At 50.6% G+C, this 23,800-nt stretch overlaps 1 long non-coding RNA gene across 1 annotated transcript in view; it reads left to right on the top strand.

Moving 5' to 3' along the window:
* LOC127028767 (uncharacterized) overlaps nt 1-2,951 on the top strand; it is a 39,361-nt gene extending 36,410 nt beyond the window's left edge. Inside the window, exons 8-9 of the long non-coding RNA XR_007768058.1 lie at nt 718-859; nt 2,890-2,951. This is a non-coding gene — a long non-coding RNA (uncharacterized LOC127028767). The remainder of the gene's footprint in view (nt 1-717; nt 860-2,889) is intronic.
* The last annotated feature ends 20,849 nt before the right edge of the window (nt 2,952-23,800 follow it).

The following is a 23,800-nucleotide window of genomic DNA, read 5'->3' as shown; positions in this document are numbered from 1 at the left end:
ATCCTTTTTCATAGCCTTATGTATTGCAGCACTGGAGACTGGATTTTTTTTTTCTTTTTTCAGAAGATCCCCTATATGGTTTTACTTCTAGCTCACTGGTTTTTTGTAAGAAATGAAACTTTAAAAAAGTTAAATTGTATAACTTGCAAATTGACTTGCATTGTTTAAACTGTAACTGCCAAACAGCTGTAGCATGTAATTTAGGTGTACTTAAGCGGTTAGGTATTTTGTCTAAATCTTGAAAAAGACGGGCAACTGAATGTTACGGGTTTTTTTTCCCTGATCTTTTGACGGAGTGCTCTGAAGTACTTTATTTCTGTCTGGCTTTCAATGGTGCATTTCCCTGGCATTTCGGTAGCATCTCTCTTGGGCAGTGCAGCTGGCCAGATGTCCATCCTAACTATGTAACACAAAAAAAACCCTAGTCAACTTATAGCTGTGTATGTTGGAGACAGGTAATTTAATGGTATCAATTCACAGCTATGCAAGTTAAACTAATGCAAAAGGAAAATCAAATACTTTTATAGTATAGGTATCTTTATTGGATGTATATAAACATATGCACACTTTTTAGTATAAAGTGAATTACTGAGATTTATTCTTTATTTTTTATTTCACTCTTTAAAGTTTTATGCTTCACTTCCAATTTTGTTGAGGAGGCAAGCAAGACGTGTTATTTTAATATGCTGAACTATAGTTTGGGATTTTGTTTTTCAGATGCGGTGGTGTAAGTGTCTTGTGATGCTCAGCAGATCCCCCCCAGCCCAGCTTTGCCTGCCCGTGGCTAAGAATACTCACCGTAAGGGGCCAGCCCTATGTCTGGAGGCTCTGGGCTCTCTCTGCAGCAGTTGCCCCGCAGGTGCGGCAGCAAGGGCCGTGTGGGGGGGAGTGCGGGGCCGAGAGGGATCGGGGACGTTTGTTGCCCTGGGGAGCCCCTCCCAGCGTGGGAACGGAGGGGGAAACATCCCAGAGCAGAGCCTGAGCAAGGGATGTGGCACCGTCCTCTGGCACACTGCCCCCGCCCCGCCTCCCCGGCGCAGCAGTTGCCAGCTTACAAGAGAGGGGCTGAGGGAGCTGCAACTGTTTGGGGGGACCACTCCCCAAAGCATGTCCCCCGGGCCCCCGGGTCCGTGGGTGGCGCCCGCCCCCCCCTTCCCTCCCCCCCCCGGCCACCGTGTCCGTGGCTCCCGCCCCCCTCCCCCGGCCCCCGTGTCCGTGGGTGGCTCTCGCCCCCCCCTCCCCGGCCCCCGTGTCCGTGGGTGGCTCTCGCCCCGCCCCCCTCCCCCCGGCCCCCGTGTCCGTGGGTGGCTCCGCCCCCCCCCCCCCGGCCCCCGTGTCCGTGGGTGGCTCCGCCCCCCCCCCCCGCCCCCTGTCCGTGGGTGGCTCCGCCCCCCCCCCCCCCCGCCCGGCCCCCGTGTCCGTGGGTGGCTCTCGCCCCCCCCCCCCGCCCGGCCCTGTCCGTGGGTGGCTCTCGCCCGCCCGGCCCCGTGTCCGTGGGTGGCTCCCGCCCCCCCCCGCCCGGCCCGTGTCCGTGGGTGGCTCCCGCCCCCCCCCCCGCCGGCCCGTGTCCGTGGGTGGCTCCCGCCCCCCCCCCCCCCGGCCCCGTGTCCGTGGGTGGCTCCCGCCCCCCCCCCCCCCCGGCCCCGTGTCCGTGGGTCTCCGCCCCCCCCCCCCCGGCCCCGTGTCCGTGGGTGGCTCCCGCCCCCCCCCCCGGCCCCCGTGTCCGTGGTGGCTCCCGCCGCCCCCCCGGCCCGTGTCCGTGGGCGCTCTGCCCCCCCTGCGCCGTGTCCCTGCTGCTGGCCCTGTGCCGGAGGCTCCGGGCTCTGTCTGCAGCAGTTGCCCGCAGGTGCGCAGCAAGGGCTGTCTTGGGGGGAGAGTCCGGGGCCGAGAGGGAGCGGGGACGTCTGTTGCCCTGGGGAGTCCCCTCCCAGCGGGGGAAGGGAGGGGAAACATCCCAGAGCAGAGCCTGAGCAAGGGATGTGGGATCCATCCTCTGCACACTCCCCCCGGCCCGTCTTCCCCCCGTGGGGCAGTTGCCAGCCTGCAGGACAGGGGCTGGGGAGCTGCAACTGTTTGGGGGAGCACTCCCCCTTTATTTTCCTAGCAGAGCCCCCTTTGGGGGGGGGGGGCGTGTACATATGTAAATAGCATTATTAAAGTAAGGAGCTGCCGGTTGGGGCTGTTTCCCTCATTTTGTGCCTTTTTGGGGGGGTGAATAAAAAGGGAGGAATGGGGGGGTCTGGGGAGGTGAAGATGTCATTTGGGGCACCAGTGTCACTGGGGGAGGCGTTGCCTTGGCAGAGGGGCAGGTGAGTGGTGGATGGGGGGTCACAGCCCCAAAACGCGTGAAAATTCATGGATGGGGGTTTAAAAAATACTAAAAACTGTAAATATGGGTGTGAGGTGTTGAATTGAGACAAAGATCTCATTTTTATAGGTATGTTGAAAATAATATTCTTTTATATATAGAAAAGGATTTCAAAATACAAACCTATACTATATTAAAGGACTTTAGAATATTAAAAAAATTCTACATAGAGCTATATGTAGAGTTTTAAAAACAAAAGTAACTCATGTATATATAAATTAAAAAATAAAGGACTTTAAAATGCCAAAAAATTTTCACATTTTCTATATGAAGGAATTTAAAATAGAAAAAAGTCTGAGTAGGTAGATCTAGCTACACTACACTATGTAACACTTAGTAAGTCTAAGTGGAGATGTCTAAAAAGATGCCTAGGTGTCAAGATACCTAATCGGTCAAAAGACATAGAGTCTAAACCCATATTCTGTATAGTAAGTGGAAATAGATATAGGTGTAAATAGAGATAATATGTATATGTCTAAATACATATGCTATATAATATGTTGAAATACATATTTGCACAGGTATCTGTCTGACTAAAAGATACTCTACACTCTTCTAGATGATGTGTTGCAGGTTATCCTAGGTGAGTTACCTGCTATGGATTATCCCTGGTGTAGGTGATCCCATGCCTGTCTCCCCATCCATGCATGTCTCCCATTCACCCGGCCCCCGCGTCCGTGGGTGGCTCCCGGGCCCCCCCCCCGGCCCCGTGTCCGTGGGTGGCTCCCGGCCCCCGCCCCCCGGTCCCCCCCTTGTGTCCGAGGGTGGTTGCCGCCCCCCCACCCGGTCCCGGCCTCTGTGTACGTGGGTGGCTCCGCCCCCCCCCCGGCCCCCGTGTCCGTGGGTAGCTCCCACCCCCCCCCCGTGTCCGTGGTACTCCCACCCCCCCGGCCCCTGTCCGTGGGCTCCCCCCCCCCCCCCCGGCCCCCGTGTCCGTGGGTGTCTCCCGCCCCCCCCCCGGCCCCCCGTCCGTGGGTGTGCCCCCCCCCCCCCCCCGTGTCCGTGGATGGCTCCCGCCCCCCCCCCCCGTGTCCGTGGCTAGCTCCCGCCGCCCGCCCCCCCCCCCGGCCCCCGTGTCGTGGCTGGCTCCCGCCCCCCCGCCCGCCCTGTCTGGGTGGCTCCGCCCTGTGTCTGGAGGCTCCTGGCTCTCTTTGCACCGGGCGCCCCCACGTGGGGCAGCGAGGGCTGTCTGGGGGGGGAGAGTTCGCGGCCAAGAGGGACCCGGGACGTTTGTTGCCCTGCGGAGCCCCTCCCAGCGGGGGAACGGAGGGGAAAACCTTGTGCCTTTTGGGGGGGAATGAAAAGGGGAGGCCTGGGGGCCTGGAGGTGAGGGTGTCATTTGGGGCACCAGTGTCACCGGGGGAGGTGTTGCCTTGGCAGAGGGGCAGGTGAGTGGTGGACGGGGGGGTCACAGCCCAAAACTGCCTGAAGATTCATGGATGGGGGGTTTAAAAAATAGGAAAAACTGTAAATATGCGTGTGAGGTGTTTGAAATAGAGAAAAAGATCTCATTTTTATATATTGAAAAATAGTATTGTTTTATAGATATTTAAAGGATTTCAAAATAAAAACCTGTATCTACTATATCATATAAAGGATTATAGAGTATAAAAAAATTTAACTAGGGATATATATGTAGGCTTTTAAAATAGAAAAATAGCTCGTGTATATATAAATTAAAAAATAAAGGACTTATAAAAATATCTTTTTTTGTATTCTTACATGAAGGAATTTAAAACAGAAAAAAGTCTGACTAGGCAGAGCTATCTCCACTACACTATGTAACCCTTACTAAGTCTAAGTGGAGATGTCTAAAAAGATGCTTAAGTGTCAAAATACCTAATAGCTCGAAAGATAAATAGTCTAAACAGATATTCTATATGATTAACGGAAATAGGTCAGTGTAAATAGAGAAAATACGTCAGTCTAAAGAGATAATGTGTCTCAATAGATATTCTGGATTATCTGTTGCAGATCATCCCAGGTGAGTTATCTGTTGTGGATTATCCCAGGTGGACCCCCTGGTGTAGGTGAACCCATGCATGTCCGTCCCCTCACTGTGTCCGTGGGTGCCCCCCCCCCAAGCTACTGTGCCACCGGACCTGTGGGTGCTGCCTGCATCTGCCGTCTCTGGATGTTTCTCCGTTTCTGCCCCGCTCCCTGTCCATTTTCTCTTATCCTTTCTGTCCTCCATCGTCTCCCTTTTTGCTTGTATATCTGCATACCACTGCCTGTCTCATCGTTTCTCGCTATATCCCCCTGCCCAGCTCGCTGTCCCATTATTCCCCTCTGTCCTGATCCCTGGCCTTTTTTCTCATCCTGCAGTCCATCACAGCCACGGAGTGCGTGACCGAGCGAGGCTGCGTGTCTAGGAAGTTTCATCTCGTAAGAGCTGTGAGACACCCACGTATTCTCTTAGGTGCAGGACAGCCAAGCGACCGGAGTTACAGAAGAGGAAGGGAGGAGAGCAGGAGAAAGAAGTGTCTGAACTGACAAATTCTTCTGGCAGCGCTGAGAGCGAGAGCTGCGGTGAGTCCTGGGCCCTTGGGGCCCTGACACCCCTCCTCTGTGTCCCCGGTCCCTCCCCTGGCCCCCTCTCTTTCCCACGCTGCTGTGATTTTCTTTGCTTCCCTGTACCTCTCCTCTTTTCCTCTATTCTTCTGTCCTGCTCCCTCTTCCTCTCTCGCTTTCTCTCTCTTGTTCTACCGCTCCCTTTTCTTTTTCTCCCTGCGTTTTTGTCCTGTTCTCTCTTTCCTTTTGTCATCCTTCGTCTCTGTCCTGCAGCCCATCGCTGTTTTTTCCTTTGCCATCTCTTTGTCCTGAGCTGCACCTGTCTCTCTACCCATCCCTAATTTTCCTTTTCCATTTCTCTGTCCCGCTTTCAGTCCCTGTTTTTTTTTCTGGCTCCATCTCCCTGTCATTCTCCCTGTTGCTCTTGCGTGCTCTCTCTCCCGGTGTCCTGCTCCCCGTAACTCTCTTTTTTGCTGTATCCCATTTTCTTCCTCCCTGTTTTTCCTCCACTTGCTTCTGTATCCCTCCTTCCTTCCTCCTGTCCTTCCTCCCCCTACCCCCTGCCTCTGGCCTGCCGCTTGTCACTGGTTTTTCTTTCTCCTGCTCTCCGTCTGGGTTCTGTCCCTCTCGTTCTCTCTCTGTCCCTCTGTCCTTCCTCTAACCTGTATTTTGCACTCTCTATCCCACTGCCCCTAACGCTTCTTTCTCCATCTCTCAGTCCTGCTCTCTGCCCCCTTTTTCCTCCCACTGTCCATCTATCCTGCTTCCTCTCCCTGGTTATTCTGCCTTTATTCCTCTGTCCCGCTGCCTGTCTCATTGTTTCTAGTTATATCCCCCTGTCCAGCCAGCTGTCCCTCTTTTCGTCTCTCTTCCCTACTCTGGCCCTACTTTTTCTTGCTCCATCTCTGTCCAGCAGCCCACATGGTTTTTGTTTCCTTCTCCATCTCTTTGTCTTAATCTGCATCTGGTTCTCCTGCCCCACCCAGTCCCTCTGTCCTGTTCCTTGTCCTGCTTTTTGTCTCTCCAAGTCCCGTGCTCTAGCCCCATCTTTCTCTCTCTCTTCCTCCTTCCTCTTCCCTCCTTCTTTTTCTCTGCATCCCTTTGTCCCGTTGCTCATCAGTATTTTTTTCCTTCCGTTCCTCTGTCCTGCTCCCTGTCCCTTACTTCTCTGTCGATCCCTCTGTCCCGTTGCCTGTCATTATTTTTGCTGTCTGCATCCCACTGCCCTGCTTCCCATTCATCTCTTTCGGCTCTATCCTCCTGTCCTTCTCCCCAGCAGTATTTTTTTTCTCCAGCTCTCTGACCTGCTCCCTGCCCCGCTCTTTTTCTCTCTGTCACTTCCCTGTACCTCTCTCTCTGCAATCTTGTGTCCCGCTCCTTGTCCCTCTCTGTTTATATCACAGTGTCCTGCTCCCTGTTCCTCTCTTTGCCTCTCTACCCCCTGTCCCTGTCCTTGTCCCTGTTTTTTCTTTCTCCATCTCTCTCTCCTGCTCCCCACCCTTTTCTCTCTCTGTCATTCTTTCCTCTTCCCTGTACCTCTGCTTTTCTGTATCTTTGCACCCACTCCCTCTCTCCTCTGTCTCTATCACACCTCTTGTTCCCCATCCCGTCTTTTTCCTTTTTACCCTTCTGATGTGTCCCCCAACCCCCCTTTTACGTGTCCCAGTCTTTCTCTCTACATCCTTCTGTCATTCTCCTTCTCTTGCTCTTCTTGCTCTTTTTCTCTCTCTCTTCCTCTATCCTGCTACCATCACTGTTTTTTCCTTTCCACCCCTTTGTCTGCTCCCTGTCCTCGTCGATCTTTCCTTTCATTCTGCCTCCGGTCTTCCTTTGTTTCTCCGTCTCTGTCCTTTTCCCTGTACCTTTTTCTCTCTGCTCCTCAGTCCTTCTCCCTCGTGTTATTTTCTCTTTCTGCTACCCCTCTCTTTTTTGCTGTGACCCTCTGTGCTGTTCCTTTCCTTTCTTTCCTCCAATTATCTGTTATCTTACCTGTCCTCTCTCTCCCTCCCCCGCTCTGTCCTGCTCCCTGTCCTATTTATTGCTCCATCTGTCTGTCCCGCTCTCTATCTCTGTTTTTTTCTCATGGTCCATCTCTCTGTCATTCTCTCTGTTGCTCTCATTGTCTCTCTATCCCGGTGTCCTGCTCCCCGTCCTCTCTCTTTCACAATATCCAGCTTTCTGGCTCCCTGTCCCTCACCTGTTTTCTATATCCCTCTGTCCTTCCTCCTGTCTTTCCTCGTCCCTCTGGCCTGCTACCCATCACTATCCTTTTTTTTTTTCTCCTCTCTCTGCCTCGGTCCCGTCACTCTCCTCCTCTCTCTGTCTCTCGTGTTCTTTCTCCATCTCTGCCCCATTCCCTGTCCATTTTCTCTTATTCTCTCTGTCCTCCATCCTCCCCTAACTTTTGTCTGTGTATCTCCATACCACTGCTTGTCCCGTCATTTCTTGCTATATCCCCCTGCCAGCTCGCTGTCCCATTATTCCCCTCTGTCCTGATCCCTGGCCTTTTTTCTCATCCTGCAGTCCATCACTGTTTAATCTGTCTCCATCTCTTTGTCCTCATCTCTGTGTGTCTTTTTTTCCCCCTCAATCCCTCTGGTTTGTTCCCTGTCTCTTTCTCTCCCTACCGCCTTCTTTATTCCTCTCATTCCATTTTGCTCTCGATCCGTCTGTTCTGCTCCCTGCTCATCATTTTCTCTCTCTTTCTCTCTGTCCTGCTCCCTGACGCTGTTTTTCTCCTGCCATGTCCTGCAGGGCTCCTCTTCCCTTTTTTATTGATTTCTCCATCTCACTGGCCTTTTCCCTGTACCTGTTTCTTTCTTTGCTCCTCAGTCCTTCTCCCTCATTTTATTTTTCTCTTTCTGTTCCTCTGTCCTGCTCCCCATCGCTGTATTTTTGTTCTCTGTATCCGCTGCTAGCAGACTTACTCCTGGGACTTACAGACATTAACGAATAAACACTCACTGTCTCATTTGCACTCATGGCTGTGTTTTTAGTCCTTTGTACTTGGTGAGTGGCTGTCACAGAGTCCTGGGGAGCAGGTTACCTCGTGGGTGTAAGGGGCCATGACTGCAGCTGTCAGCTGGGGCTGGAGGAGCCCCGGGGGGGGGCCAGTGAGGCTGATGGGGATGGCCCTCTGTATCACAGGGCTGCAGCCCCAGGGGATGGTGCTGCTGGGGCATGCCTGCCCGAGAGTGCCAACAAGCTGCAAGGATGTTCCCAACCCACCGGTGCAACAGGCTGCAGATCACTTGGAGTCAGGCCCCATCAGGGCGGTTCCCAGGGATTTTCTGAGAGCTGGTGGAGAGGAAGCAGGAAGAGGGGCAGGAGATGGCTGCCCCCACCTCTCTGGGTACCTGGAGGCCTTCCCACCCCCTGGAAAAGGCGCTGGGTGCCTCCCCAACTCAACAAAACTCCTCCAGCCCCGCTCACCCCATGCAGCTGCCCCCAGCTCCAGCACCTCCCCTGAAGCCTGTCCCGTAGCCACGGACTGCTCCCAAACCCTGTCCTCATGGCAGCAAGCCGCCCCCTGAATATGCTTTATTCTCCATCAATGCAGGTGCCGTTAGCATCAGTTTGGGGAAAGAGCGGCGTCTCCAGAAGCTCCTGCAGAAGAAGGGGTTCCTGCCTGAGGGGAGCCCCAGTCATCCCTGTGGATAACATTTGCTTGCTCTTTCCTCTCCCAGAGGCAGCACTGAGGCCTCAGTTGTGGGTTCCTCTCCGGGGATGTTGTGGACTGCATCTGGCTCAGGTTTGGGTGGGTTGCCTTTTGCCTCGTTCTCCGAGTGGCATGGGCAAAAAGGGACAGTTGGAGCGCTTACGGGCTGTGGACAGGAGCTGCCGGGGCTGAAGCTGGAGAGGCCAGAAAAAAGTAAAGCATCTGAAGAATAAAATAAAGGGGATCTAGCTGGCAGCAGCCTCCCGATGCAGACAGGGGACAGCCTGCCTCTCCGGGTGAGGAAGGATCCCTCTCAGCGTAGTCCTCAGCAGATCCGATCACCAACGTGCGCGGCAGGGTCTGTATGTGTAACCAAAAGCACACTACGGCCATGCAGTGTGTGCGTGTTGTGAGGCTACGTATCTGGGAAGCCTCATACTGTAAGAGCTGTAAGACAGCAATCTATTCTTCGAGGTGGATGACAGTCAAGTGACTGGAGCTACAGAGGAGGAAAGGAGGGGGAGAGAAAGGGAGACAGAGAAAGACGCGTCCACACTGTCAAGTTCTCCCAGCACCTCTGACAGCGGGAGCTGCGGTGAGTCCTGGACCCTTGGGGCTGTGTCGCCCTTCTGCATCCCGGTCCCCTCCCTTCTATTTCTCTCACTGCTGTCATTTTTTTCACTTCCCTGTACCTCTCCTCTCTCATTCTCCCGAGTCCCCTCTTTCTCTGTCGTTCTGCCTCTCCACGTTCTTTTTCTCTCTATGTGCTTCTGTCGTGTTCCCTGTCCCTCTTTTTTTCATCCTCTGTCTCTGTCCTGCAGCCCATCGCTATTTTTGTCTTTCTCCATCTATCTGTCTGTCTTCCTATCCCAATTCTTTTTAATTCCTCCCCCATCTGCCCTTTAGCCCTTCACAATTCCCGCCCCCCAATTCTCTCTGTCTGGCTCCATGTCCCTATTTCTAAATTCCTCTCTCTCTGCCCTGTATTCTAGATATGCTTTTTCTTCCTTATATTCTCTTGTTCCAGGTCCCTGTCCCAATGTTTTAATGTCTTCCCTCTCTGTCCCATAGCCCATTTTTGTCTTTATTGTTCTCTCTCTGTCTGGCTCCCTGTCCCTATTCTTTAATTCCTCTGTCTCTCCCCTTTAGCTCATCGATTAAAAAAAAAAAACCACAAACAGAAACCTCAGTCTCTCTCTGTCCACCTCACTGTCCCCCTTTTTAATTCCTCCCTCTCTGCCCTGTGGGCCATCACTCTTCTTTGTTTTTCTCCGTCTCTCTCTGTCTGGTTCCCTGTCCCTCCCTCTTCTCTGGCCTGTAGCCCATCGCTATGGTTTTTTTTTTCCCCTCTGCCTCTCGCTCTGCCCTGTAGCCGATCGCTGCTGTGTCGGCTTTACGCAGCAAGGTTTTGTTAGCTGGGGTGGGGGCGGGCAGGGGCTGCAGGGGTGGCTTCTGTGAGAAGACACCAGGAGTTGCCCCCATGTTGGGCACAGCCAGCTCCAAGACGGATCTGTGGCTGGTCAAAGCTGAGCCCATCAGCAACGCTGGTAGCGCCTCTGTGATGACATATTTAAGAAGGGCTGAAAATGCTGCGCAGAAGCTGTGATAGAGAAAATGCGAGTGTGAAACAGCCCTGCTGTTCACCCAGGTCAGTGAAGAAGGAGAGGGAGGCGGTGCTCCAGGCACCAGAGCAGAGATTCCCCTGCAGCCTGTGGTGAAGACCATGGCGAGGCAGGTTGTTCCCCTGCAGCCCATGGAGGTCCATGGTGGAGCAGACATCCACCCGCGGCCCGTGGAGGACCCCACACTGGAGCAGGTGGATGTGCCTGAAGAAAGCTGTGACTCCAGGGAGAGCCCATGCTGGAGCAGGCTCCTGTCAGCAGCTGTGGCCCAGTGGAGAGGAGCCCATGCTGGAACAGGCTGCCAGCAGCACCTGTGGCCCTGTGGAGAGGAGCCCATGCTGGAGCAGGTTTGCTGGCAGGACCTGTGGCCCCATGGGAGGGGCCCACACTGGAGCAGAAGAAGAGCGTGAGGAGGAAGGAGCGGCAGAGACATGTGATGAACTGAGTGCAACCCCTGCTCCCTGTCCCCCTGCACTGCTCGGGGGGAGGAGGTGGAGAAGTCAGGAGTGAAGATGAACCCAGAAAAAAAAAAAAGAGAGGGGTGGGGGAAGGTGTTTTTCAGATTTGTTCTTATTTCTCATTATCCTACTCTGATTTTGATCGAAAATAAATTACTCTCCCCAAGTTGAGTTTGTTTTGCCTGTGACAGTAATTGGGGAGTGATCTCTTTGTCCTTATCTTGACCCACAAGCTCTTTTTTGTTGTATTTTCTCCTCGTCTTGTTGAGAAGGGGAGCGATAGAACGGCTTGGTGGGCAGCCAAGGTCACCCCACCAGTTTCCTTCTATCAGGCTCCCTGTCCCTATTTTTTAATTCTTGCCTATGTTTCCTGTACCCCATCGCTTTGGAAACTTTCTTTCTACCTCTCCATCCCTATTTTTTTAATTCTTGCCTATGTTTCTTGAACCCAATCGCTTTTCAGATTTTCTTCCTACGTCTCCCTCTATGCAGCTCCGTGTACCTATTTTTTAATTCTTGTGTATGATTCTTGTATCCTGTAGCTTTCAAAATTTCCTTCCCACGTCTCCCTCTATCCATCTCCCTGACTCTAAGTCTTAATTCTTCCCTCTCTGTCGGGTACCCTGTCACTTTTTACATTTTCTTTCTCCATCTCCCTTTTTCTATCTCCCTGTCCCTATTTGGTAGTTTTCGCCTATGTTTCTTTTATCCTGTCGCCTTTCGAAATTTTCTGTCTATGTCTACCTCTATCCGGCTCCCTGTTTCTATCTTTTATTTCTTGCCTATGTTTCTTTTTCCCCTTTCACTGTAGAGTTTTTCCCCGTCCCTTGTCTTTTCTCTGTCTTGTCCTGCTGGTCCCTTCTGCCTCCCTCTCCTGCTCCCCGTCTCTCTTATTTAGTCCTCCATCTCTCTGACCCTGTTTTCTTGCACAACCTCTCCGCTCTCCTCTGTCTACACAGTTGTCCTGCTCCCTGTCCCTCTCTTGTTCACAGCATCCCATTTTCTGGCTTCCCTGTCCACACCTCTATGGCCCTCTGTCTTTTCTCTTCCCTTTTCTCCCTCTGTCCTGCTGCCTTTGAGCACTGAGCCTTGTAGCCAACTCACTGCCGGGATTTCTTATGTGCCTTAAGGAACAAACTTTTCCTGCCTCCTCTGTGCCCCTGGCTGTGTTTGCAGCCCCTGGGTGCAGAGCTCCTGGCTGTGGACAGGAGCAGGGGAGGGGGTGATGTGCTGTGGGGCTTTGGCAATGGCCCCTGTCCCCGATGGGCCCCAGCTGGGGCTGGAGCTGGGGCAGCCCCAGGTGTGGCCAGTGAGGCTGAGGATGGGGCTGGCCCTGCTGTGTGAAGGGGCTCTAGCTGGAGAGGGGGCTGCCTGGGCATGGCTGCCTGAGGGAGCTGAGGAAGGGGAACTGGCTGAGGAGGGAATCCAAGGGGGTCCCGCACAGGCAGCTGCCTCCAGCAAGGAACAGGCAGTCCCTGCGGCGATGAAGGATCCCTCCGAGCTCTCCCCAACAGAGCAGACCACCGGCACGTGGTGCTGGGAGCTCGGTGCCTCTGTTGACTATGTGTGTGAGCCGCCATGTATTGAGGAATTCTTCCAGATGAGGAGCATCAAGGCCTCTGCTGTGTGCTGCTGAGTGGGCGAGGGTCGGGCAGGTGGCACTGCAGAGGAGGAAGGGGCAGAGAGAGAAGCATCGGGGTGGTGAAGGTCTCCTGCCAGCACCAGGAGCTGCGGTGAGTCACACATCCTCTCCTCTGCATCCTGGCCCATCTCTGCCACCCTTCTCCAGATGTCTGCCTGCCTCCATTCCTCCATCTTCCTCTCTGCCCACCCACCTCCCTGTATGGCTCCTGAAAACCTATTCTTCTGCCAACTCTGCCCAGTACCCCGTTGCCTTTTAAATTTTTTCTGTGTCTCCCTCTAACCAGCTCCCTCTCCCTATTATTTAGGTTTTTTGCACTGCCTTGTACCCCATTACTTTAAAAATGTAATTTCTATGTCTCCCCCTATCTGGCTCCCTGACCCTATTTTTTAATACCTACCTGTCATGTTTTTTTTTAATATCTGCATGTCATGGTTTGACCTCAACTAGTCAGCAACTAAGCACCACACAGCTGCTCGCTTGCTTCCCCTCCCCCCCCCCCCCATGGGATGCAGGAGAGAACTGGGGGAGTTGGGGGGAGGGGATAAAAACTCATGGGCTGAGATAAAGACAGTTTAATAGGACAGAAAAGGAAGGGGGAAAAAAATAATAATAGAATATACAAAACAAGTGATGCACAATAGAATTGCTCACCACCTGCTGACCGGTGCCCAGCCAATCTCTGAGCCGCGGTGTCCCCTGGCCAACTTCCCCAGTTTATGTACTGGGCATGACATCATATGGTGTGGAATATCCCTTTGGCTTGTTTGGGTCAACTGCCCTTGCTGTGTCCCCTCCCAGCTTCTTGTGCACTCCCAGCCTCCGCTGGCAGGGCAGTATGAGAAGCTGAAAAATCCTTGACTTAATATAAACACTGCTTAGCAACAACTAAAACATCAGTGTGTTATCAACATTATTCTCATCCTAAATCCAAAACACAGCACTATAGCAGCTACTAAGAAGAAGTTTAACTTTATTCCAGCCAAAACCAGGACACTCCCTCTGCTCTGTACCCCATCGCTTTTCAAACTTGCTATGCCTCCCTCTATCTGGCTCCCTTTTTTATTTCTTCTTGCTCTATCTGGCTCCTATTTTTTATTTCTTCTTGCTCTTTCCTTTACCCCGTTGGTTTTAAAATTTTCTTTATACATATGTGTCTCTCTCTCCAGCTCCTTGGCCTTATTTTTTTAATTTGAGTGTGTGACTTGTACCCCATAGCTTTTTGAATTTTCCTTCTATTTCTCCCTCTATCTTCCTCCCTCTCCCTATTTTTAAATTCTTTCCTGTGTCTCCTGTATCCTGTCTCTTTCTATGTATCCCCCTATCCATCTCCCTGTCTTTATTTCTTAATGTTTTCCTGTCTGTCCTGTACCCCGTCGCTTTTTAAATTTTCTTTCTGTGTCTCTCTTTATCCAGCTCACTGTCCCTATTTTTTAATTCCTCCCTTTAGCCGGGGAAGGGTCTGCCCAGGCACACCTGCCTGAGGGAACTGAGGAAGGGGAACTGGCTGAGGAGGGAATCCAAGGGGGTCCCGCAGGCAGGTGCCTCCAGCAAGGCATGCCCAGTCCCTGTGGCAAGGAAGGATCTCTCTGAGCCGTCCCCGACAGAGCAGACCACCAGCACACGGTGCTGGGAGCTCGGTGCCTCCATCGGCCGCTCGTGCGAGCCGCTGGGAAGCCTCGTGGGAGAGGAGTGTGTAGGTACCTGCCGCCGAGGCACAGAGAAAAGCGTTGGGTCGGTGAAGGTCTCCTGCCGGTGCCATGAGCTGTGGCGAGTCGCGCATTGTCTCGTGTGCGTCCCGGTCCATCTCCGCCGCCCTTCCCTGGATCTCTGCCTGCCCACCTGCCTGTCCGGCTCCCCAAAACTTGTTCTCTTCTGCCAACTCTGCCCTGTACCACTTCATCTATTAATTTTTTCCTACGTTTCTCTCTCTGCGGCTCCCTCTCCCTACTTTTTTTAATGCTTTCCTGTGTTTCCGGTACCCTGTTGCATTTTAATTTCTCTTTCTACGTTTCCCTCTCTCTGGCACCCTCTCTGTCCTGTACCCCATCACTTTTTACATTTTCTTTCTGCGTTTCCTTCTATCCATCTCCCTGTCCCTGTTTTTTAAGTATTTCCTGTGTTTCTTGTACCCCGTTGCTTTGACAATTTTCTTATTATGGTTCCTTCTATCCATCTCCCTGTCCCTGTTCTTTTAATATGCCTGTGTTTCCTGTACCCGATCACTGTTTAAGTTTCTTTCTACATTGTCCTCTATCCATCTCCCTGTCCTGTGTTTTAATTCTTATCCATGTTTCTTGTACTCAGTTGCTTTTTAAAAATTCCTTCTACGTCACCCTCTATCAGGCTCCTTTTCTGGATTGTTTAATTCCTCCCTATATTTCTTGTACCCATCGCTATTTAATTTCTCTTTCAACAATTCCTTTATCCCGCTTCTTTTCCCTAAATTTTAATTCCTCCCTTTTTTCCTTATACCCTGTCACTTTTTATATTTTCTTTCAATGTTTCCTTCTGTTCTCACCCCTGTTCCTATTTTTTAATTCTTTCCTGTGTTTCTTGTAGCCTGTCCCTTTTTTAACATTTCTGTCTCCCTCTATCCGATTCCCTGTCCCTATTTATTACTTCCCCTCTCTCTCTCTCTCTCTCTGTCCTGTACCCAGTTGCTTTAAAATTTTTCTTTCTATGCCTCCATTTATTTTAGTTTCCTGTCCTCTCTCTTTTAAATTTTTTCCTGTCTATACTATACTCCGTCAATTTTAAATTTTGCTTCTATGGCTACTTTTATCCAGTTCACTGTCTTCATTTTCTAATTCTCTCCTGTCTGTCCTGTACCCTGTCGCTCCAATTTTCTTGCTATGTCTAAGTTTATCCACTTTGGTGATATTTATCCACTTTGTCACATTTTCTTTCTGTGTCTCCTTTAACCAATTCACTGTCTTTATTTTTATTTTTTTCCTGTCTGTCCTGAACCCTTTTGCTTTTTCTATTTTCATTCTATGTCTACTTTTATGAAACTCTCTGTTCATATTTTTTAATTTATCCTGTCGTGTGCCCTGTCACTTTTAAGATTATATTTCCATGTGTGTGTCTATTTTTTACCTTATCCTTATTTTTAATTTTTTTCTCGTCTTTCCTTAATGCCATCGCTTATTACATTTGCTATGTCAACATTTATTGTTTGCTGTCCCTATTTTTTTATTGTTTTCCTTCTCTTTCTTCCTGTACCCCACCCCTTTTAAATTTTCTTTTCTATGTCTCCATTTATCTACTTTTCTGTCCCCATTTTTTAATTGTTTCTTGTGTTTCCTGTACCACTTCACTTTTAAAATTTTATTTCTGCGTGTGGTTTTGGATGGGATAGAGTTAGTTTTCTTCATAGTAGCTGGTACGGGGCTACAGTTTGGATTTTGTGCTGAAAACAGTGTTGATAACACAGGATGCGTTAGTTATCGCTGAGCAGCGCTCGCACAGCGCCAAGGGCTTTTCTGCTCCTCACCCTGCCCCGCCAGCGAGCAGGCTGGGGGTGCGCAAGGAGTTGGGAGGGGACACAGCTGGGACAGCTGACCCCAACTGCCCAAAGGGATATTCCAGACCGTATGACATCACGCTCAGCAATAAAACTGGGGTGGAGGTTGTTGTGTTGGTGGGGGTTGCTCAGAACTGGGTGGTCATCGGGTGGTCGGTGGTGAGCAATTGTTTTCATTTGCACCGCTTGTTTTTCTTGGGTTTTATTTTCCTCTCTCTTTGTTGGTTCCCCCTGCCTTTTTTTTTTTTGAATTTCTTATTAATTATTAAACTGTTTTTATGTCAACTTATGAGCTTCTTTCTCACATTTACCCTTCCAGTTCTCCCCCCATCCCACTGTGAGGGAGTGAAGCAAGCAGCTGTATGGTGCTTAGTTGCCAGCCGAGGTTAAACCACAATGCTATGTCTACTGTTATGAAGCTGCCTTGCTATTTTTTATTTCCTGTCTGTCACGTACCCTGTCGCTTTTAAAATTTTCTTTCTATGTCTACTTTTAGCCAGTTCACTATCTTTATTTTTTAATTTTTTCCTCTCTGTCCTGTGCCCCGTCGCTTCTAAATTTCCGTTCTATTTTTTAAACTTTTCCTGTCTGTCCTGTACCCCATCGCTTTTAAATTTTCTTTCCTCATCTATTTTTACCCAGTTTGCCGTCTTTACTTTTTAATTCATTCTAGTCTGTCCTGTACCCAGTCGCTTTAAAAATTTTCTTTCTATGTCTCCCTCTATTCAGGTTTCTTCGCTGTTTTTTAAAATTTTTTCCTCTCAATGTTTTCATGTGTGAATTTTGTTTCTATCTTCACATTTATGCATTTTTCTATCTCTATTATTTACTTTTTTCCTATCTGTCCTCTATGTTGTCACTTTAAACATTTTCTCTCTATGTTCACTTTTATCAAGATGACTAACCCTATTTTTTTATTATTTCCTCTGTGTCCTGTGTCACATTGCTTTTACATTTTTTTCTATATCTACTTTTATCCAGTTCACTGTCTTTATTTTCAATTTTCTTTCTATGACTCTGTTTATTTAGTTTGTTGTCCCTATTTTTTAGTTTTTTTCTCCTTTATGCCTTCATTTTTCATTTTTCCCTATGTCTACTTTTATCTAGTTTTCTGTCCCTATTTTTAATAATTTTTTCCTCCTCTGCCTTGTACACTTTTGCTTTTAAAATTTTCTTTCTATGTCTACTTTTATCAAGCTGTCTATCCCTCTTTTTTAATTCTTTGTTGTTTGTCACATACCCTGTTGCTTTTTAAGTTTTCTTTGCGTCTTATTTTTTTCCTTTTCCCTCGGTTCATCCCGAGGCTTTAGAGGGTCTCCTCGGCACACTTTTATCTCTGGAGCGTAATTTGTACCCCTCTCGGTCTGTCAGAACATCTCCTCGTCCTCAGAGCGGTCTTTTTGTCCTCTCCTCCATGGTCGCTTGCCTCCAGTGGGTCAGCGTCTCCCTCACAACATCTATGCTCTGTTCAAATCCCCTCCCGAGTACCTTTGATGGACCTCGTGCCACCATCTGTCTCTCTGGCCACCTCAGCGCCCTCTATTTCTGTTACGATGCTTCCTGCGAGCGTGCTTGTGTTCCACGACCATCCTTTAGTTCTGCAGCAGGCTTTGTATTTTTCTTATTCAGACACAACTCTTCCTCGGGCCTTCACTGTGCCCCAGAGCACACTTGCCTTCCCCTCCGCCATGTCGGATGCCTCCGTTCAGTCCCCAGTCCCCTGAGGACGTCTGTACTCTGTTCAGATCCCCTCCCGAGTACCTCATTGTGTCAGCAATACTTTGTTGGTCTCTGTCCCCCCCGGGCCCTCTCGTTCTCATCACGATGCCTCCCGAGACTGTCCTCAGGGCCCATGGCACCCTTGGAGCTCTGCCGCCCTCTTTGTATCTCTCTCATTCAGACGGAACCCTTCTCAGGCTTGCTCTGTGCCCAGAGCTCTCTTACCTTGTTTCACTGCCATCTAGGATGCCTCGATTCAGTCGCTCGTCCCCTGAGGACATCTGTACATTGCTGGGACACCTTCTTCAGTTTTGCATTGTGTCCCAGAGCCGTCTCTCTCTTTCACTCTCAGCACCCCTTCTGCTGCCGTCATCGTGCCTCCCGACGCCATCCTCGTGCCCCACAGCCCTCTCTTGGCTCTGTAGCGCACTTTGCGCCCTTCTCCCTCCCCGAGAACCTTTCCTGATGCCACCTTTCATCTCCGGGACGCTCTTGTTGTCCTCTATGCTAGCTAGGATACCTCTGTGCAGTCCCTGGTCCCCTGAGGACACATCATGACCTCGAGCCTTCTTCTGTCTGTCCCTCTCAGAACCCTCTGCTACTGTCACGATGCCTCCGAGGTCTTCGATGTTCCTGCAGCAACACTTTTAGCTCCGTGAGCCCCCTTTGGACTCGTTTTGTCACAATCGCACCTCTCCCAAGATCTCCGTTCCCAAATAAGAGCATTCTTTTTCTTCTCATATGCCAGCTAGGATGCCTCCCGAGACCTTCCTTGTGCTCCACAGCACTTGGTGACACTGCCTCCCTTTCAATCTGTCTTATCCCTCTGAACCTTTCACGCCCCCTCTGCTCCCAGCCACCGTGCTCCACAGACACCTTCTTTGTGTACCACAGCCCTGTCTGAGCTCTGTACGAGGACTTTGATCCTCTCACGGTCCTCAGAAACCCATCTGTGGGCTTTGTTTGTGCCTCAGAGCGCTCTGCCCATCTAGGGTGCCTCCATTTGGTCCCCGGCCTCCTGACGACACCTGTACTCTGGTTCAAAATCCCCTCCGGACTTCCTCCTTGTGTCCCTGAGCCGCTTTCGGGTGTCTTTGGCCCAACCGGGACCCCTCTAATGGTGGTCACGATGCCTATGATGCCTTCCGAGGTTGCCCTTAGCACACTTTAGTTTGGCAGCAGACCTCCATCCCTCTCGTTCCTCAGAGGACTTCCCGAGTCCATATCTGTGACCCAGCCCAGTCATTCTGTCCTCTCTTCCCTTAGCCGTGCTATTTGTTCCTGGCCTCTGATGACATGTTTTCGGTGCAGATCCCTTCCGGATTTAATCGCCGGTCTCCAATCTTTTTCTGTCTCTCTGGCTCCTCTCGGACATTTCTTCTCCCGTCGCATGCCTCCTGAGACCTTTCTCATGCTGCACATTTGTAGCACTTCAGGTGGGGCCATCTTTGAGCACAGAACACTCATTTGTTCCTCTACACTATCCAGGATTCCTGTGTTCAGTCTCCGGCCACCCGAGACCCTCTGTACTCTGCTCGGATGATCACCCGAGTTCCTCCTTGTCGTCCTAAGCCTTTTTGTCCGTCAGCCCCCAACACCTCTCCTACAGTCGCAACGCCTCCCGAGACCTTCTCGTCTCCACAGCACCTTGGAGCACTTTATCTCCCCTTCTATCTCTCTTGTTCCATGAAAGCGTCCTTCTTTCTTGCTACGCAGCTCCTTTGCTTCTCTCTGCCATCGGGGTGTCTCTGTTCGGTTCTCTCCCATTCAGTCATCTGTAGTTTGCCTAGACACCCTCCTGAGACTCAAGGCCCTCGCTGTGTCCAAGCTTCTTCTTTACCCTGCCCCCTCTAATTCCTCTACTTCTATAACAATGTCATCTGAGTCCTTTCTTGTACTCCACAGCACTCCAGCGCTTTAGCTCCTTTCGATTTTATTTTTTGTGCTCTTATCTTACTCTTTGCCATTTAGGATGCCTTCGTTCAGCCCTGGCCCCAATGAACATCTGTACTTTGTTGAAATCCTTCAGTTCCTCATTGTTACCTCTGAGGCTTCTTTGGTCTTCAGGCCCTCGGGACTCCTCCGCTCCCTTTGCGGCTCTCGCGTGAGAGATCCCCTATGCCTAGAGCCCGTTTTAGCTCGGGAAGGCACTTTGCACCCCTCTTCCCTCAGAACCCTTCTGAGTCCGCATCTATTGCCCGGTCGGTCTTTCTGTCCTCATCCCTTTGGTGCACTTTGTCCCCGGTCCTGAGGACACCTGTACTTTGTTCAATTCCTTTTGAGCTCATTGCATCCGAGACTTCTTTGGTCTCTCTGGCCCTTCGGGATTCTCTCTAATCCCTGTGACGATGCCTCTTGTTCTGTCAGAACCTTTTCCAAAGCCATCTTTGTGCTCGCGAGCAGTCTTTTGTTTTCTGCCTTATAGTAGGTTTTATTTGGTAGCTGGTACCCCAAAGATGTCTATCGTCAGCTCAGATCTCCTCTGAGGTTTTTCAGAGAAGGCAATGGCCTTCATCTATTTTTATCACACATCTCCCGTGGTGGTTTTTGTTCTGTTTTGCAATTTGTTTTTGTTCTAGCTACTTAGGTGTTAATTAGGCTGCTTCATACAGTGTCTGATACTTCTTGTTTTTCCATGGTTTTTTGGTGTTTTCTGTCCTTTGGGACTCACCTAGTTCTCTTAAGGGAGTCATTCGGAGAGACCGTTGAGGTGACCCTGAATCATCGGCGATTTACAGTAAATAATTACTTTGCAACCGGAGATATTGTTGAGAAGGGAGTCTTACGTGACCTAATTCTGCTTTGTCATTCGGTCCTATCCAGAAGGCAGTTCTGGTAGAAGTTAGGTATGCATGGTCTTGCTAGAAATTAAGTGTAACCCCATAGCATTTTGGGTTTTTAATAGGAAACTAAAGCACATGATTTTTCATAATAATACCATTATTGTATTTAACGAAGTACTTTCTTACAGAGCTTAGTAGGACATCTATCTTTTTCCATCTAAAGATTAAGAAAAGTAATTTGAAATTGTTTAGTTACCTACCCAGTCACGTTGTTGATGCAGTGTAGATGTAGTTGCAGTAAAAGAGCAGTATTGTCATTTCCAGTAAGGGTCGCTTTCTCTGCTCGGCGCTTTGCACGCCGTGAACTGAAGGCAGATGAGAAAACTCCCTGCTGCTCCTCCGGCCGCCTTTATGCCTTCTGGTGGTTCCCCTCCCCTTTCCCAGGGGATTGTGGGAAGGGTGGTGGGGGCCGGGGTATATGAGCCACAGGCCCTGCTGTACGAGCTCTTCTGCTCCTGGGCTTCTTTGGTGGTGCTCTGCTGTTCCTTCAGTCTTTGCAGCTTTTGAGCTGGTAAGCTGTTTGGGCAGATGCATTTTGATGTTTAGAGAACCGGAGGTGTCTGTTTGAGGTAGGAACTTCAGGACTGGTCAAGGTTCAGCAGCATGTATAATGGAAAGTAACTTGTATGCAGCTGCTTTTGTTTCAGGTCAGTAATTTTGTTTTGAGTGTTCAGGGTGGCATGATGGTTTAATAGGATGCATTTTTTCTTTATTCTAGGTGCATTGCATCTTCCTGGAATTCCTGGCTTTATTCAAGATGGAACCTTGTTTTCTTCACCAGCTTTGCTGTATGCTGCGTAAGTTGCTGATATCATCTCTCTTAACAGGCTGATGTGAGATTATCTGGCAGGGGTTAGGGTGAGCATCTTGTCTGCATCTGTATATGAAGCTTTGGTATTTTTCGAGAAAGCGAGGGACATAAGGCGTAGTGTCTTTCAGGGTATGGCACGGCTCATTGCCGTTCCCGATCGCTGCAGAATGCTGTCTTGTCCCTAGAACCTTTGCAGCTTGTGGCAGGCCCTCAAACTGTAAATGTCAGGAGTTCACTTCTCTTTGTTTTGCAGGCACCCTGCGGACAGCCTTTGGAATTGGATGAGCGTTTGAGGAGAGCTGGGGTAGCGGCGAGGAGGAGCCGGGGCTGGTGACTTCTCACGAGCGCAACGGTAGTTTTCTGTCTCTTGGTATCTTAGGTGGCACGAGCGATGACGGCCGCAGTGTCCGACACTGGAATTCCTGCGGAGCAGGTGAGCGGAAGGCCATGTTGCTTTTGAGGAGGAGGGCGTTGTGGAAGAGGTCTGTGTCGACAGGATGCTTACTGCTGGCACTGGTTTGTGTTTGTTTTTTGGCAGGTGAAAGAGGAGCCTGGCATGCAGGTGTCCTGGTTCGCTGATGTGGTTTTTGTTGAGGATGGATTCAGACCGGCCCTCTGACAGCTAAGTTGAGGAGCAGGGATGGGGAGCGGGCCCGGCGGGGAGGGGACGAGGTTGGGAACTGCAGGGAGGGGTTTTGAAGTTAGCGTAGGGGAGAGGGCTGTCCAGGAACAGTTTTTGGGCGGGTTACTTTTCAGCACAAGACTAGTGTGTGCCGGGCAGGGCAGTTCCAGCTGTGTCTGTGTTGTTGTGTGTTGTGTAGTCTGTCTTCTGTGTCTTAGACTTTGGGTCTCGATGTCCTCGTTGCTCTTTCCTCAAGGAGCGCGGCATGCGCCTCGGGTGCCATCCTAGGGTCTCGAATGCCCGTACTCATCGGCCTAGTGCCATCGGGTGCTTCTTTCTTGCGTTGCAAGCTTAAAGCGTGGATAGGTTTGCTTCTCAGAGGCTTCCGGTCGGTCTTCTTTGCGGCATCGTTCTGGGCTGCGTCAGCAGCTCTGATCTTGAGCGGTCCGTTTTCGTGGATGTTTGGACTTTTCCCTGCATCCCTAGGTGTATAGGTTTTTAGCAAGGCTTCTTGTGCATGCTTCATCCCAGTTGCGGCCATATTTTTTGCCATGGGCCACATTTGACTCTTCTCGGGCCGCCATAGAATCTTCCTCATGGTAGTCTTCTTGCCGAACTATGTCTCTGGTCCAAGAGTCATTCTTAGAGCTTGTTTTTATGTGTCTGGGTCATGCCATTTGTCTTGTTTGTGTGCAGTGTTGGTCTGTGCGTGTTTGTGTCTGGGTTGGAGCTGCTCTGCCTGGGGGCATAGCAGTGATAGTCAGCAAAAGAATAACAATAAGATTCTAAGGCTAACATGTTGATAAGCTTAGACTTTGTAGGCAAAGGGGTGTACAGTCCATTTCAGAGCAAGGAGCCATATACGCAGCAGGCAAGGGGAGTTTTTCTGTAGCGCTATGCAGACGCATGGGGGATGACCAGATTTTTTTAATGGCAGGCTCTAGTGAGAATCTAGATGGTATACCTAAATGGAAACAAGACCTCTGGAATTGTTAAGCTATCGCTCTGCATCCGGGTGACTTGTTCGATATTGCTTTTGCAGATGCAGAGAGACGAGTGCCTAAAGGGCGGCGGAGGAGACGCGAGCAGAGCGCCGTGAGAAGGCGGGTCGGTGCGTGGTATCGGAGGAAGATGCGACCGTGGCTAGATGACTAGCTTATAGTTTTGGGTTTTTCATTTTGAAGGTGGGAAGCAGGACATCAGCACCGGAGCCGACTCGGGCAAGTGAGCCTTGCTAGCGGGCTGAAGTAGGAGTTACTTTTTTCAGGTGTTGTAGTGTTGGTGAAGTTGTAAGCATCTCTTGTTGTGTGCACCTTATAGGCGGTACCCGAGCCTGAACGTGCCGACCTGTAAACAGCGGAGGCAGGGCAGGCGAGCGGTCGAGGTAAAGGAGCGGGAGATGGGAATCAGTATGGGCAGGCTGCGGTTTTGGGCAGTATCTCAGGACGTGCGTTTTTGTTCTTGTGGTTTTTTTTCAGGTGCCGCAAGCAGGCTTGGAAGGGCGAAGCCGCATGCCAATGCAAGCGCAACGGTAGCTTTCTGTTAGGTATCTTCGGCGGCAGAAGCGATGACGGCTGCAGCGTCCGACACCGGAATTCCTGTGAAGCGGGTGAGCGGAAGGCCGTTGCTTTTGAGGAGGAGGGTTGTGGAAGAGGTCTGTGTCGACCGACACGATGCTTACTGCTGGTACTGGTGGCTTTTTTTTTTGGCAGGTGACAAAGAGGAACCTGGCAACTGCGGGAATGTTGGTTTGCTGATGTGGTTTTTGCTGAGGATGGATTCAGACCCCCGGCCCTCTGACAGCTAAGTTGAGGGAGCAGGGATGGGGAGCGGGCCCGGGGGAGGGACGAGGTTGGGAACTGCAGGGAGGGGTTTTGAAGTTAGCGTAGGGGAGAGGGCTGTCCAGGAACAGTTCCTTTTGGGCAGCTAAAGGAAGCAGGTTACTTTCGGTACGATGCTAGTGTGGGCAGGGCAGGGCAGTTCCAGCCTGTGTCTGTGTTGTTGTGGTGTCTGTGTAGTC

The sequence above is a fragment of the Gymnogyps californianus genome, unplaced genomic scaffold (genome assembly GCF_018139145.2).
Source record: "Gymnogyps californianus isolate 813 unplaced genomic scaffold, ASM1813914v2 HiC_scaffold_42, whole genome shotgun sequence".
NCBI classification, from domain to species: Eukaryota; Metazoa; Chordata; class Aves; order Accipitriformes; family Cathartidae; genus Gymnogyps; species Gymnogyps californianus.
The sequence above is the reverse complement of the archived record's forward strand: the minus strand, read 5'-3'. Positions and strand labels throughout refer to the sequence as shown.